At 46.7% G+C, this 10,826-nt stretch overlaps 1 non-coding gene across 1 annotated transcript; it reads left to right on the plus strand.

Moving 5' to 3' along the window:
* Positions 1-3,105: 3,105 nt before the first annotated feature.
* Positions 3,106-3,179, plus strand: TRNAR-UCG. The gene has a single exon. It is a non-coding gene; the product is annotated as a tRNA-Arg (tRNA).
* The last annotated feature ends 7,647 nt before the right edge of the window (positions 3,180-10,826 follow it).

The raw sequence follows: 10,826 nt of genomic DNA on the forward strand, positions 1-10,826 counted from the left end.
TTCCTGCATACAAAGACACGTGTAAACATAAGTCCGAGCCGTGGTCGGCTCCCCGGGACGACTCTTGCATCGGCTTTAAAGAGCCGATCGAGTCCCGGTGTCAGATGGGATCTGATTGTATCCAGATATGATAAATAAAGCAAATAACTGTAAAACTGCTTCAATTAAATCTAATTGATCTAATCCACGATAGTAACAGTTTCACCGCTAGATCGGAACATCCTACACGTGACTAGGCCTAATGAACATAACAGATAACTGAACCACAACCCAAAACAGAGGCCTAAGAACTAGCAAGAGCCGATTCCCGAAACAATCCCTTTCAAGGCTAAGATAAAAGCATCTATTACGTCACCGGATCATCCAATCCGTCTACAAGGCCTAACCTAGCAGATATTACGCCAACTCTTAAGATAAGAGCAAACCAGAACAGATCAGATCTACTAAACATAAAAGAAGCAGGGTGTTGCCTCTGTGCAACTAGTTCTATGTGACAAGAACTAGTATGAGATTGAAACGTGATTGCACAGAGACAACATGATATTCGCAGATGATAAGCAACGAAGCACAACAGATTTACTAAAAGCCATGCTACGAACATCATGATAACTAGTACTACTCGCCATAAAAACACTTCAGTACGAGTAATACCAAGGTAAAAGCAAGAACAATACTGCCCTGATCGCAAGAAGCGATCAGGGCAGCATGGCACTTACTTGGATGAAACCCTAGGATTAGGGGTGGCGATGCGCCGAGAGTTGTTGTTTGCGAGTCGTGATGACGCTCTCTTTACGAATAACAAAGGATACATATTTATAGTCCAGAGACTTGGGAAACAATCTAAACTAATCTTGTCCCGATCGGACTCTATCTCTAACCTTGAACTAAATCTAAAGATACATGACCCATGTGGCCCAGATGCTCACGCAGGAGCCGATTTACAAGTCTTCTTCAGTCTTCTGCCTTAAGCCCATCTTGATTTCGGCCCATAAATTAATCCTGTTAATTTATGGCGATAACAAGTTAATAATTACTACTTCCTCCTGTGTGCTTATTGGAAGTAACAGGAGAGCTCTCGATTTACTCCTAAATGGAGAGGCCTCTCCATATTGCCACTGGGCAAGCTTTGGGGATACCAGCGCCTTCTCCTACCCACACCCATAAATCAATTACCCAATCGTTACCCTCCCCGTACTTTGTCCACTTCAAATTATCCATATCCATTGGATAACAGGTAAATCTCACGAATATGGGTAATTAATCTAAATCTCTTTCACTTCCACCCTTCCCTTTCTCCCTCTCTCACGTACAGGTGGGCCAGACCTTCTGCTAACTCCTCTCGCACAGGGCTGGGTCAGGTCCGGCTGGCAACGATGGCCACCATGGCCGGCGGCGCAGCCAAGAAGAAGATGATAGGGAGCGGCAATTGCGGTGAGGGATTTGGCTCGGAAGCGGCTCAAATCGGTTGCTGGGGAGGCTGTGGCGTTGGTGGTGCGAGGAATTAGATAGGGATAGCTCGTAAACGACGAATTTGGTGGCGACGAGCAGTGTGCCCTGCTGGTGTACCCGCACTCGTCCGCGCGGACTGGAAGCGCGGTCGTGCTCTGCGGCGCCGCGGCGGTGGGCGGAGGCTGCGACCACCTCGACAGCCACCGCGACCCTTTCCTCGTCGCCTTCGCTGTAACCACCGGCGACAAAACCTTCGCATGCGTCTGCAGTCTGCTCATCAGAGTTGGATAACGGGGACGAACTGTCAACTACACTATTACCCTCCCCATACCCTCCTCATAAATGGGTATATCCATCTCCTACCCACTTCATATGGGTATATTCATACCCTACCTGTTTATCACGGGTATAGATATGGGTACGGGCGACGGGTACCCACCGGCACTAGCATTTAGGGTCCTTAATAAACAGAGATATCTGCAGCCCATACAACTGTTTTGTGGCGGTTCCATCTGTCATCATTAATATCGCGCTGGATTAGACTCACTTGCCATCCATAGCCACATCAGGAGGTTCCAGCATTATTGCATACAGCTTAACATACACTTACAAAATGAAGCAATCCATAAATGAGTGCCAAACACACAGCTCGGCCGTTATAATAAATCGGTCCAAATCCTCGTCCAACATTGTACTCTCCTACACAAAGATCACCCAGAAAAAAGAAGCCATGGCTAGCAGCAAGAACACCTTGACCAAGGCCGCAGCACCATCGGCTGCGGCGACGGTGCTGGTACTACTAGCGACGATGCTCCTAACGACGGTGGCAGATGCACGGCCTTCCTTAGATGTGTACTCCCAACCATTGCAGTCTCGCACCCACACCCACCACTCGCGAGTGAGTTGGACCTCCATGTTTTCGAGCCCCAAAATGCCCAATGATTCGTCGGACCAGTCAACAAAACTGGATGTGGTTGGAAGGATCTTGCCACGCAAGATCATGCCGCCCTCCAGACCTAGCAACGGCAGCTCCGGCGATTGGCCACCTCTGTCGACGGCGCGAGACGTTGTCGGAAAGATCTTGCCACCAAAGATCATACCGCCCTGATCTGGGCCTAGCAATGGCAGCTCCGATGACTCGCCGTCACCGCCATCGACGGCGTGGGACGTGGTTGGGAAGCCCTTGCCACGGAAGATCATACCGCCCTCTGGACCCAGCAACGGCGGCTCCGACGACTCGCCGCCACAGCCGAATGCCTGAATGTCATGTAACTTTCAAGCAGGATCATGAATAAAAAGCATGATGATAGTTCGCTCTCTCTCTCTCTCTCTCTCGTCTGCTCTGAAAATTAATTATCGGATCCCAGGCAAACGTGTCTTTTATGATTTATGAACATGAACTGTTCAGCCTATATTCTTCCTTTCGGAGAAGCGTCTCATTTTCTATTTTTCCTAAATTGACAACCCCAAATATCATGGACCCTTTTGCCGATCTGGCTGGCGAGAAGTTGCAGTGGACGTTCGCTAGAGCAGGGAGGATTTTGAGCTCTGAATACAAAACATTAACCCTAAAAAGTTTACGGGGCACATTTTGACAGGGAATGCTAAGAAATAATTTTGTTAAATAATATGTGCAAGTTACACAGAATACGTTGTGACCGCATAGCGCAGTGGATTAGCGCGTCTGACTTCGGATCAGAAGGTCGTGGGTTCGACTCCCACTGTGGTCGCTCTTTTTCTTAAAAAAAATTCTCCTTTCCTCTCCTTTTATTATTTTTCTATACTGATTTCCAAAAAACGCTTTTGAACATTTTTTTGTACAATTTTCCTCTTCTAAAATCCAATGCGCTGGATTTTCGATCGGAGGCGCTGGATTTTCGATCGGACGGTAATATACTCGCGCTGCTCTTGCTTTCCCTGGTTGCAGGCAGTCTTTGCAGAGCGGAGCATTCGTTAGCCCCCGCCGCTGTTGCGCGCCGGCGAACTCCTCGGTCTGAGTCGTCTCCATCCCACGCCACCCTCAGAAGCCGTATGGCCGGCACCGCCTCCGCCGCAGATCCGGGGACGGCGTTCAAGCTCCTCCTCTCCTGCCCCGCCGGCCTCCCTCGCTCCCGCGTGAGTACCTTCTCTCTCGTCCCCCTCCCCCTCTCCCTCCCGATTGCATGATTGGCGTCGCGCCTCCGTCTCCCCATTTGGACCACCGCACGGCGTCGCGCCCGACTTTTGGTTGACGGATCGTGCTTGTCTGTAATCGTCCTTAGCGCCGTTACATCGTACCGTACTACCGTACTTATCTGGTCATGTCATGCCTGCTTCCCCAAATCCGAAATGATGCGTTTCAGCTATGCCATTCTGAACAATAAAATGATGAACTAACCTCAGGTGTTTGGATTTGCGCTGCAATTGCCATGAACAGCCGTGGAGATTGCTTTACGTTGTTGCTAATTGCTTGGAGTGGGCTATCGCTGCTAGATTGCCATATGAGTGTCTGGTTGCTAGTAGTTCAGTACCGCTCTGAGGACTGATGGAGCTCATGTTGTGAACTGAAGGTTTCGGTTAAGTTTGGTCAGTCATTCGACAGGATTCCCCATCCGGACGCAGCCTTAGAGGAATCTATAAGTCAGGTAATGGGGTCTATCTATATGCTTTCTCTCAATTGTATGTCTATCTTATGCATGCTTGCATGCATCCATGGTCATCCAATCATCCTTTGTGTTTGTTGATCTTTTAGATATGGAACCAAAGGCTTCAGCGGAACCCATCTCTATATAACGGTACAAAGTTTCGGGTATGCATCTGTAGCTCTATCTTGATATGCTCTTTTTGCTGCTCCACTGATACTTGGAGATGCCGCCATTTAGTGATAAAGACGTATTAAACTGAGAAAACAGAAAGTTATTTCCATGTTAAGTGATTTGCATGCTCTATACAAGAATAATCTGTTCATTTGGACTGGACACAGCATGTTTAGTGTAGCTGTTTTTTTTTAAATGAAATGTTTAATGTAGCTGTTCCAGACTTTGTTAAAGTATAGGGGTTTTCTATGCTCGCTTCTGAATCCGAAGGGAAATTCCTAGTCAGTTCCATGCATTATTTCATCCAAAATGCACCTGCATCTTCATTTTTCTTATCTCTACTGAACTGCCAAGCAATGTATGCTTAGTCATGACTCATTACTTGTCCTAGCTTGTGTTAGTATTTCTTTAATAGCTAAAGATGTATAGTTGCAGCAGTTCATGTACACATTTTTTTTAGGGTCAGTTGGATCCATGCCACTCCAATTTCTTGAAATTGGATCTCATGTTGAAAATCATGCCATTGAGTGGCATGATTTTCAACATGACACCCAATTTCACGGAGTTGTGGTGGCATGAATCAAATTTTCCCTTTTTTTAATGATCTCTGGTATCTGCTTTACTGCATTCACCGAGTACGAGAATACAAGCTTTGATCATGATCACAAATTTCAGTATGGAGGACATGCTGTGTACTACAAAGATGACTCTAAGGAGTACTGTGTCTCACTTCATTTGGGTCTCACATACTACATGTTAGTTTTGTACGAGAGAATAATGGATGTATTCCTCCAAACCCTAGAAGGGTGGGTATATATAGTTCCTATACATGGGCCTCTAGATGGGTCTCTATACATGAGCTCACATATACACCAACACCCTCCTCCCCGCAGTCTGAACTACCGGCGCAGCGGTGTTCAAGACTGGACAACAAGAAAGCCAACACCCCCCGCAGTCTGAACTACCGCCGCAGCGGTGTTCAAGACTGGACAAGAAGAAAGTACAAAGGGCAAATACCCCCCCCCCCCCCCCGCGCAGCCACAACTAGCCACCTGTTACGTTGAGGCTGGAGCGAAACTCCGAGAAGGTCGAGGAGGGTAGTCCCTTGGTGAATATGTCGGCAAACTGGGAGGTGGTCAGGACATGGAGTACCCGAACATCGCCGACGGCGATCCTGTCGCGCACGAAGTGCAAGTCGATCTCCACGTGCTTCGTCCGCTGATGCTGAACGGGGTTGGTGGAGAGGTACACGGCGCTGACGTTGTCGCAGTAGACGAGCGTGCTCTTGGCGAGCGGGTTGTGGTGCTCTGCCAAGAGCTGTCGGAGCCAGGACGCCTCCGCCACGCCGTTAGCGACAGCTCGGTACTCCGCCTCGGCACTGGAGCAGGAGACAACCGGTTGCCGCTTGGACGACCAGGAGACAAGGTTGCCGCCTAGGAAGATGGCGTAGCCGGAAGTGGAGCGACGAGTGTCCGGGCAGCCAGCCCAGTCAGCGCCGGTGTAGACCACCGGCTCAGAGGTGGGAGAGCGGTGAAGAACCAAGCCGAAGCCAACTGTGCCACGGACGTAGCGGAGGAGACGCTTCAGTGCAGCAAGGTGAGACTCCCGGGGATCATGCATGTGAAGACAGGCCTGCTGAATGGTATCCGGCCGGGTGAAGGTGAGATACTGCAAGGCACCGGCGAGGCTCCGGTAGCCAGTAGGATCGGCCACGGGATCACCCAGATCAGCAGACAGCTTCGCCTGAGTATCGACAGGAGTGGAGCATGACTTGCAATCAGTCATCCCGGCCCGTTTCAGAATGTCGAGTGCATACTGCCGCTGGTGAAGGAACAGGCCAGACGGGCGAGGCTCAACAGTGACGCCCAAGAAGTGGTGGAGCCGACCAAGATCCTTCATAGCAAACTCCTACTGCAGAGAGGAGATAATGCGCTCAAGCAACTGCTGACTGGAGGCTGTGAGCACAATATCATCGACATAGAGCAGCAGGTAGATAGTCTCATCTCCAGTATTGGCGCTCCTTAAGTACCCATTTTATTATATAATTAGTAGTGGTTTTGGTAATTTCTTCGGGATGATTCATGTACTAACCCACCACTTGGCACCCGAACTTGACCGTTTTCGATTTTGTCTTGGATTTTGAAGCATGTTGCATTTTGGCAGGAAATTGGACATTTTCAGAGATGTTTTGACGCAGGGTCACAACTGGACTAAGATGAAGAATAAGGAGAAGAGCCCGCACGCGAAATATGGAGCCGAAAGGGGCCAGAAAGAGCCCAGGCCGGCCGGCCTGGAGCCTTTAAGCCGGCCGGCCTAGCCCATTCCAGGGCCCAATCGGCCTCAACTTTCTTCAGCGCGAAATACTAGTCAACCCTAGCCGGTGTTTTACCAAAACCATCGACCAGAGCCGCCTACATATGCCCCGAAGCCGCCGTCAAGAAAAGGGAGAGCATCCAGAGACGATTTCGAGAGATCCATTCGAGTTAGACTAAAGAGAAAGGCGACACCGGAGGCCTCATCGTCCCTCGGCGCCGTGCAAGTTGGAGGACAGCAAGGGATCCATCCCTTGCCGGAGATTTCGTCACCATGATCGACTATGCTTCGCCTAGTTTCATGGGGTAAAGTCCTCGTTTCTTCATGGGGTTGTAAGGAGATCTTGAGTTGTAATTGCCGAATCCTTTATGAGATTGATCTATCATGATTCTTGTTGATGATGATTAATAGGTCGCGACTTGGCTTTGGGTTTGCTTTGCTCTTGCATGGTTTACTTAGATTACATCAACTATCGTGTTCTTGTTGTTCGTTACCAATTATCCTCGTGTAGTGACAGTATGCGGGAGGGAAATGTTTTGATCTTGGAACACACCTTTAGTAGATTAGATCTGTTCTTTGTTGCTCGGCGATTACATCTCTAGTGATCCTAGACCCTATGGACAAATGCTCTTCATATCTTATGCACACACCTATCATTGCTCACTAGTCTAGATTAAATTAGATTGGTTAGATTAGATCTATTTCACACTCAATCACTCGATATAGATCTTTTACCAACGTCATTAGTGCTTAGTTAAGCATAGTAGAACGCTTGTTCCGTGGATTGATAAACCTTGGAGGAATACTCTATGGGAAAAGCTACACGATCCGTGCGCTTGCGGTACGTAAATTGGGGCTCCAAGGAGCGTCAACAAGCTTTTCTGGCGCCGTTGCCGGGGAACAAGCGATTTTGCTACGTTTAACTTTGTATTAATTTTGTTGGTTATTAACACCTAACCTTTTCCCTTGAAAATTTTTGTTTTTGTTTTTGTTTTGATTGACTAGATGGCCCTTCTCATTCAACACGTCGAGGAAGGAGAAAAATCACTAAGGGATTATGCAAGCCCGCGATCGGAGGACTTCGACATGCAAAAATCAAATTCGGTGTTGCGAGCCACCGAGTACGAGATCAAACCTCAAATCATCAAGATGGCGGCGACAAACCCCTTTAGAGGAGATGAGACGGACAACCCATATAGACATATCAAGTGGTTCACAATGCTATGCAACACGGTACAACAAGACGGAGTTCCGCTAGCTTGGTTTAGATGGAATCTTTTCCCATACTCACTTGCGGAAGAAGCGAGAAGATGGTTTGCACTTGCATCCTTCGAGGTAAAAGGAAATTGGAATGACTTGATGAAGAAATTTTGCGAGCGGTTCTTTCCGTTAAGCAAGGTTCAACATATTCGGAAGCAAGTGATCAACTTCGCGCAAGGAGAAAAAGAAGGGATAGATCAAGTATGAGATAGATTCAATGGATTGATTGAACAAGGACCGAAGCTCGTATTTTCCAGTGATGTACTCTTGCATACCTTTTATTTTTCCCTAACCCCCGAGTGCATGCAATTTATTCAAATATGTGCAGAATGAGATCTCATGGAGAAAACACTCAGGGAAGCCGCCCAACTCCTACAAAAAAATAAGCAATGGTGCGGCCATGCGAAGAGATTGTGAAAAACGATGTTCGGCAAGCTCCGAGGAAGAATCTCAAGTGCGGGTGCTTGCTGGAATTTTCAGAAAAGAGACATCGGAAGTGAGGGAAGAACAACCGAAGCATGGGAAAGTCATAGAGACAAACCACGATGAAGAAGCATCGATCCGGAGTGCAACGAAAGACGACCCGGAAAAGAAAGAAAGAACCTTTGGCACCGCCAAATCGCTAAGGGAACTCGAGCAAATGGATTGGATACCAATTGACTTCGGAAGGTTGTTCGGCAAAGCAAGACCGCATCCAAATCAACGAGGAATGATGTAGGTGATAGCGGAAGACTTTCCGCCGGATAATTACATGGGATATACATTTGGCAAGGAATCGGTCGGTGATATTATTCGGAAACTTTTTGAAGAAAAAGAGGAAGAGATTGACTTGGACGAAGTGCTGGAGATCAAAAGGATCATGGGAGTGAAATCGGAATCATCACCCTACGCGCACATAGCCCAAGTATATGCGATTGGAAGCAATAAAGGCGAAGATAATCCATCACCCACACCTTGTGTTGATTGCATGATAGACGGACTAAAATGTCGCAATGTTCTATGTGACGTTGGCGCCCATGTTAGTGTGATGAGTTCCAAGGTTTATGTTGGGCATTTTAATGAAACACCGAACCTAGATGCTACAATCATTAAATTGATCATGGGAGATGGTAGATTAATCAAATCGCTAGGAGTGCTTAGAAATATAAATGTTGCTATAGCGGGTAAAGATATTCCTACTGACTTTTTTTGTGATTAATGCTAGTGATGATGAACATGAAAGTATAATTCTTGGAAAACCCTTTATCAAATTAGTAAACGCTATTCTAGATGTTGGAAAAGGGATTGTCACTTTTGATCTAGATGGAGAGAAGCACACTTTCAAATTTCATTCAAAACCGTCTCGTGCTTCACCTCTACCTCTTGATAACGAATGGGTAGAGAGCATTCGTTTCATTGATTTTTTCAGGGATCCTCTCCAACGCGCTTTGGAGAATGGGGACGCTCAAGATGATCAAGATGGAGAACTAGTGGAAACAATGGAAGAGTTGAAGCCGCAACATGGGAATTTGGAGGAAGAAAATTTTGAAGACATTGGAGAGTTAGATCAAGAAGAGGATGGTGCGCCCGATGTTGAGATGAAGCCGCTCCCCAAGGGATTGAAATATGAATTCTTGGGAGATGGCAAGACTTTCCCGGTGATTGTTAGCGACCAATTATGCCCGGAAGAGACGGAGAAGTTGTTGAATTTATTGAAGAAGCACAAAAAGGTGATCGGCTACTCGATTGATGACTTGAAAGGTATTAGCTCCGCTTTTTGCACACATCGTATACAACTCGAGGAGTAATATAAGCCGGTCGTAGAGCATCAAAGAAGGTTGAGTCATGCTATGCGTGATGTGGTGAAGAAGGAGGTTATCAAATTGTTGAATGCCGGAATAATATGCCCCGTGCCACATAGTGAATGGATAAGCCCCGTGCATTGCGTTCCAAAGAAAGGAGGACTCACGGTTGTGAAAAATGAGAAGGAGCAATTGATACCGCAAAGAACCATCACGGGATGGAGGATGTGCATCGATTATAGAAAATTGAATAAGGCAACGATGAAGAATCATTTTCCACTACCATTCATTGACGAGATGCTAGAAAGGTTGGCAAAGCATTCACACTTTTGTTACCTTGATGGATACTCAGGATTCTTCCAAATACCTATTCATTCGGATGATCAACATAAGACCACATTTACTTGCCCGTATGGAAATTTTGCATATCGGATGATGCCTTTTGGATTGTGCAATGCACTCGCTTCTTTTCAAAGGTGCATGATGGCTATATTTTCAGATTTCATAGAAGAGATTATGGAGGTATTCATGGATGATTTCTCGGTGCATGGTACTAGCTTTGAAAATTACTTGGCAAATTTGGAGAAAGTTCTTAAAAGATGTGGAGAGGCTGATCTTGTGCTTAACTGGGAGAAGTGTCATTTCATGGTGAAAGAAGGAATTGTCCTCGGTCATGTTATCTCCGAGAGAGGGATAGAGGTGGACAAAGCAAAGATAGAAACCGTGGAGAAATCGCCACCACCTACGGATATCAAATCTTTGAGGAGCTTCCTCGGTCATGCCGAATTCTATAGGAGGTTCATAAAGAATTTTTCAAAAATCACCAAGCCATTGACACAACTTCTCCAAAAAAATGTGGAATACACCTTCGATAGTAATTGTCTTCACGCATTTCGAACACTCAAGCAATCTCTCATAAGTGCTCCTATCATGCAACATCCGGATTGGAATCTACCTTTTGAAATCATGTGTAATGCAAGCGACTACGTTGTAGGAGCCGTTCTTGGACAAAGAAAAGAGGGGAAGGTAAATGCTATCTACTACGCAAGCAAGACTCTCAATGAAGCCCAAGTTAATTTTGCAACAACGGAGAAAGAATTGCTTGCCGTGGTATTCGGCTTCGAAAAATTCAGATCATACATAGTAAATTCAAAGGTGATAGTTTATACCGACCATGCGGCAATCAAGTATCTCTTGTCCAAGAAAGATGCTAAGCCACGCTTGATTC

This window comes from Panicum virgatum, chromosome 3K (assembly GCF_016808335.1).
Source record: "Panicum virgatum strain AP13 chromosome 3K, P.virgatum_v5, whole genome shotgun sequence".
NCBI classification, from domain to species: domain Eukaryota; kingdom Viridiplantae; phylum Streptophyta; class Magnoliopsida; order Poales; family Poaceae; genus Panicum; species Panicum virgatum.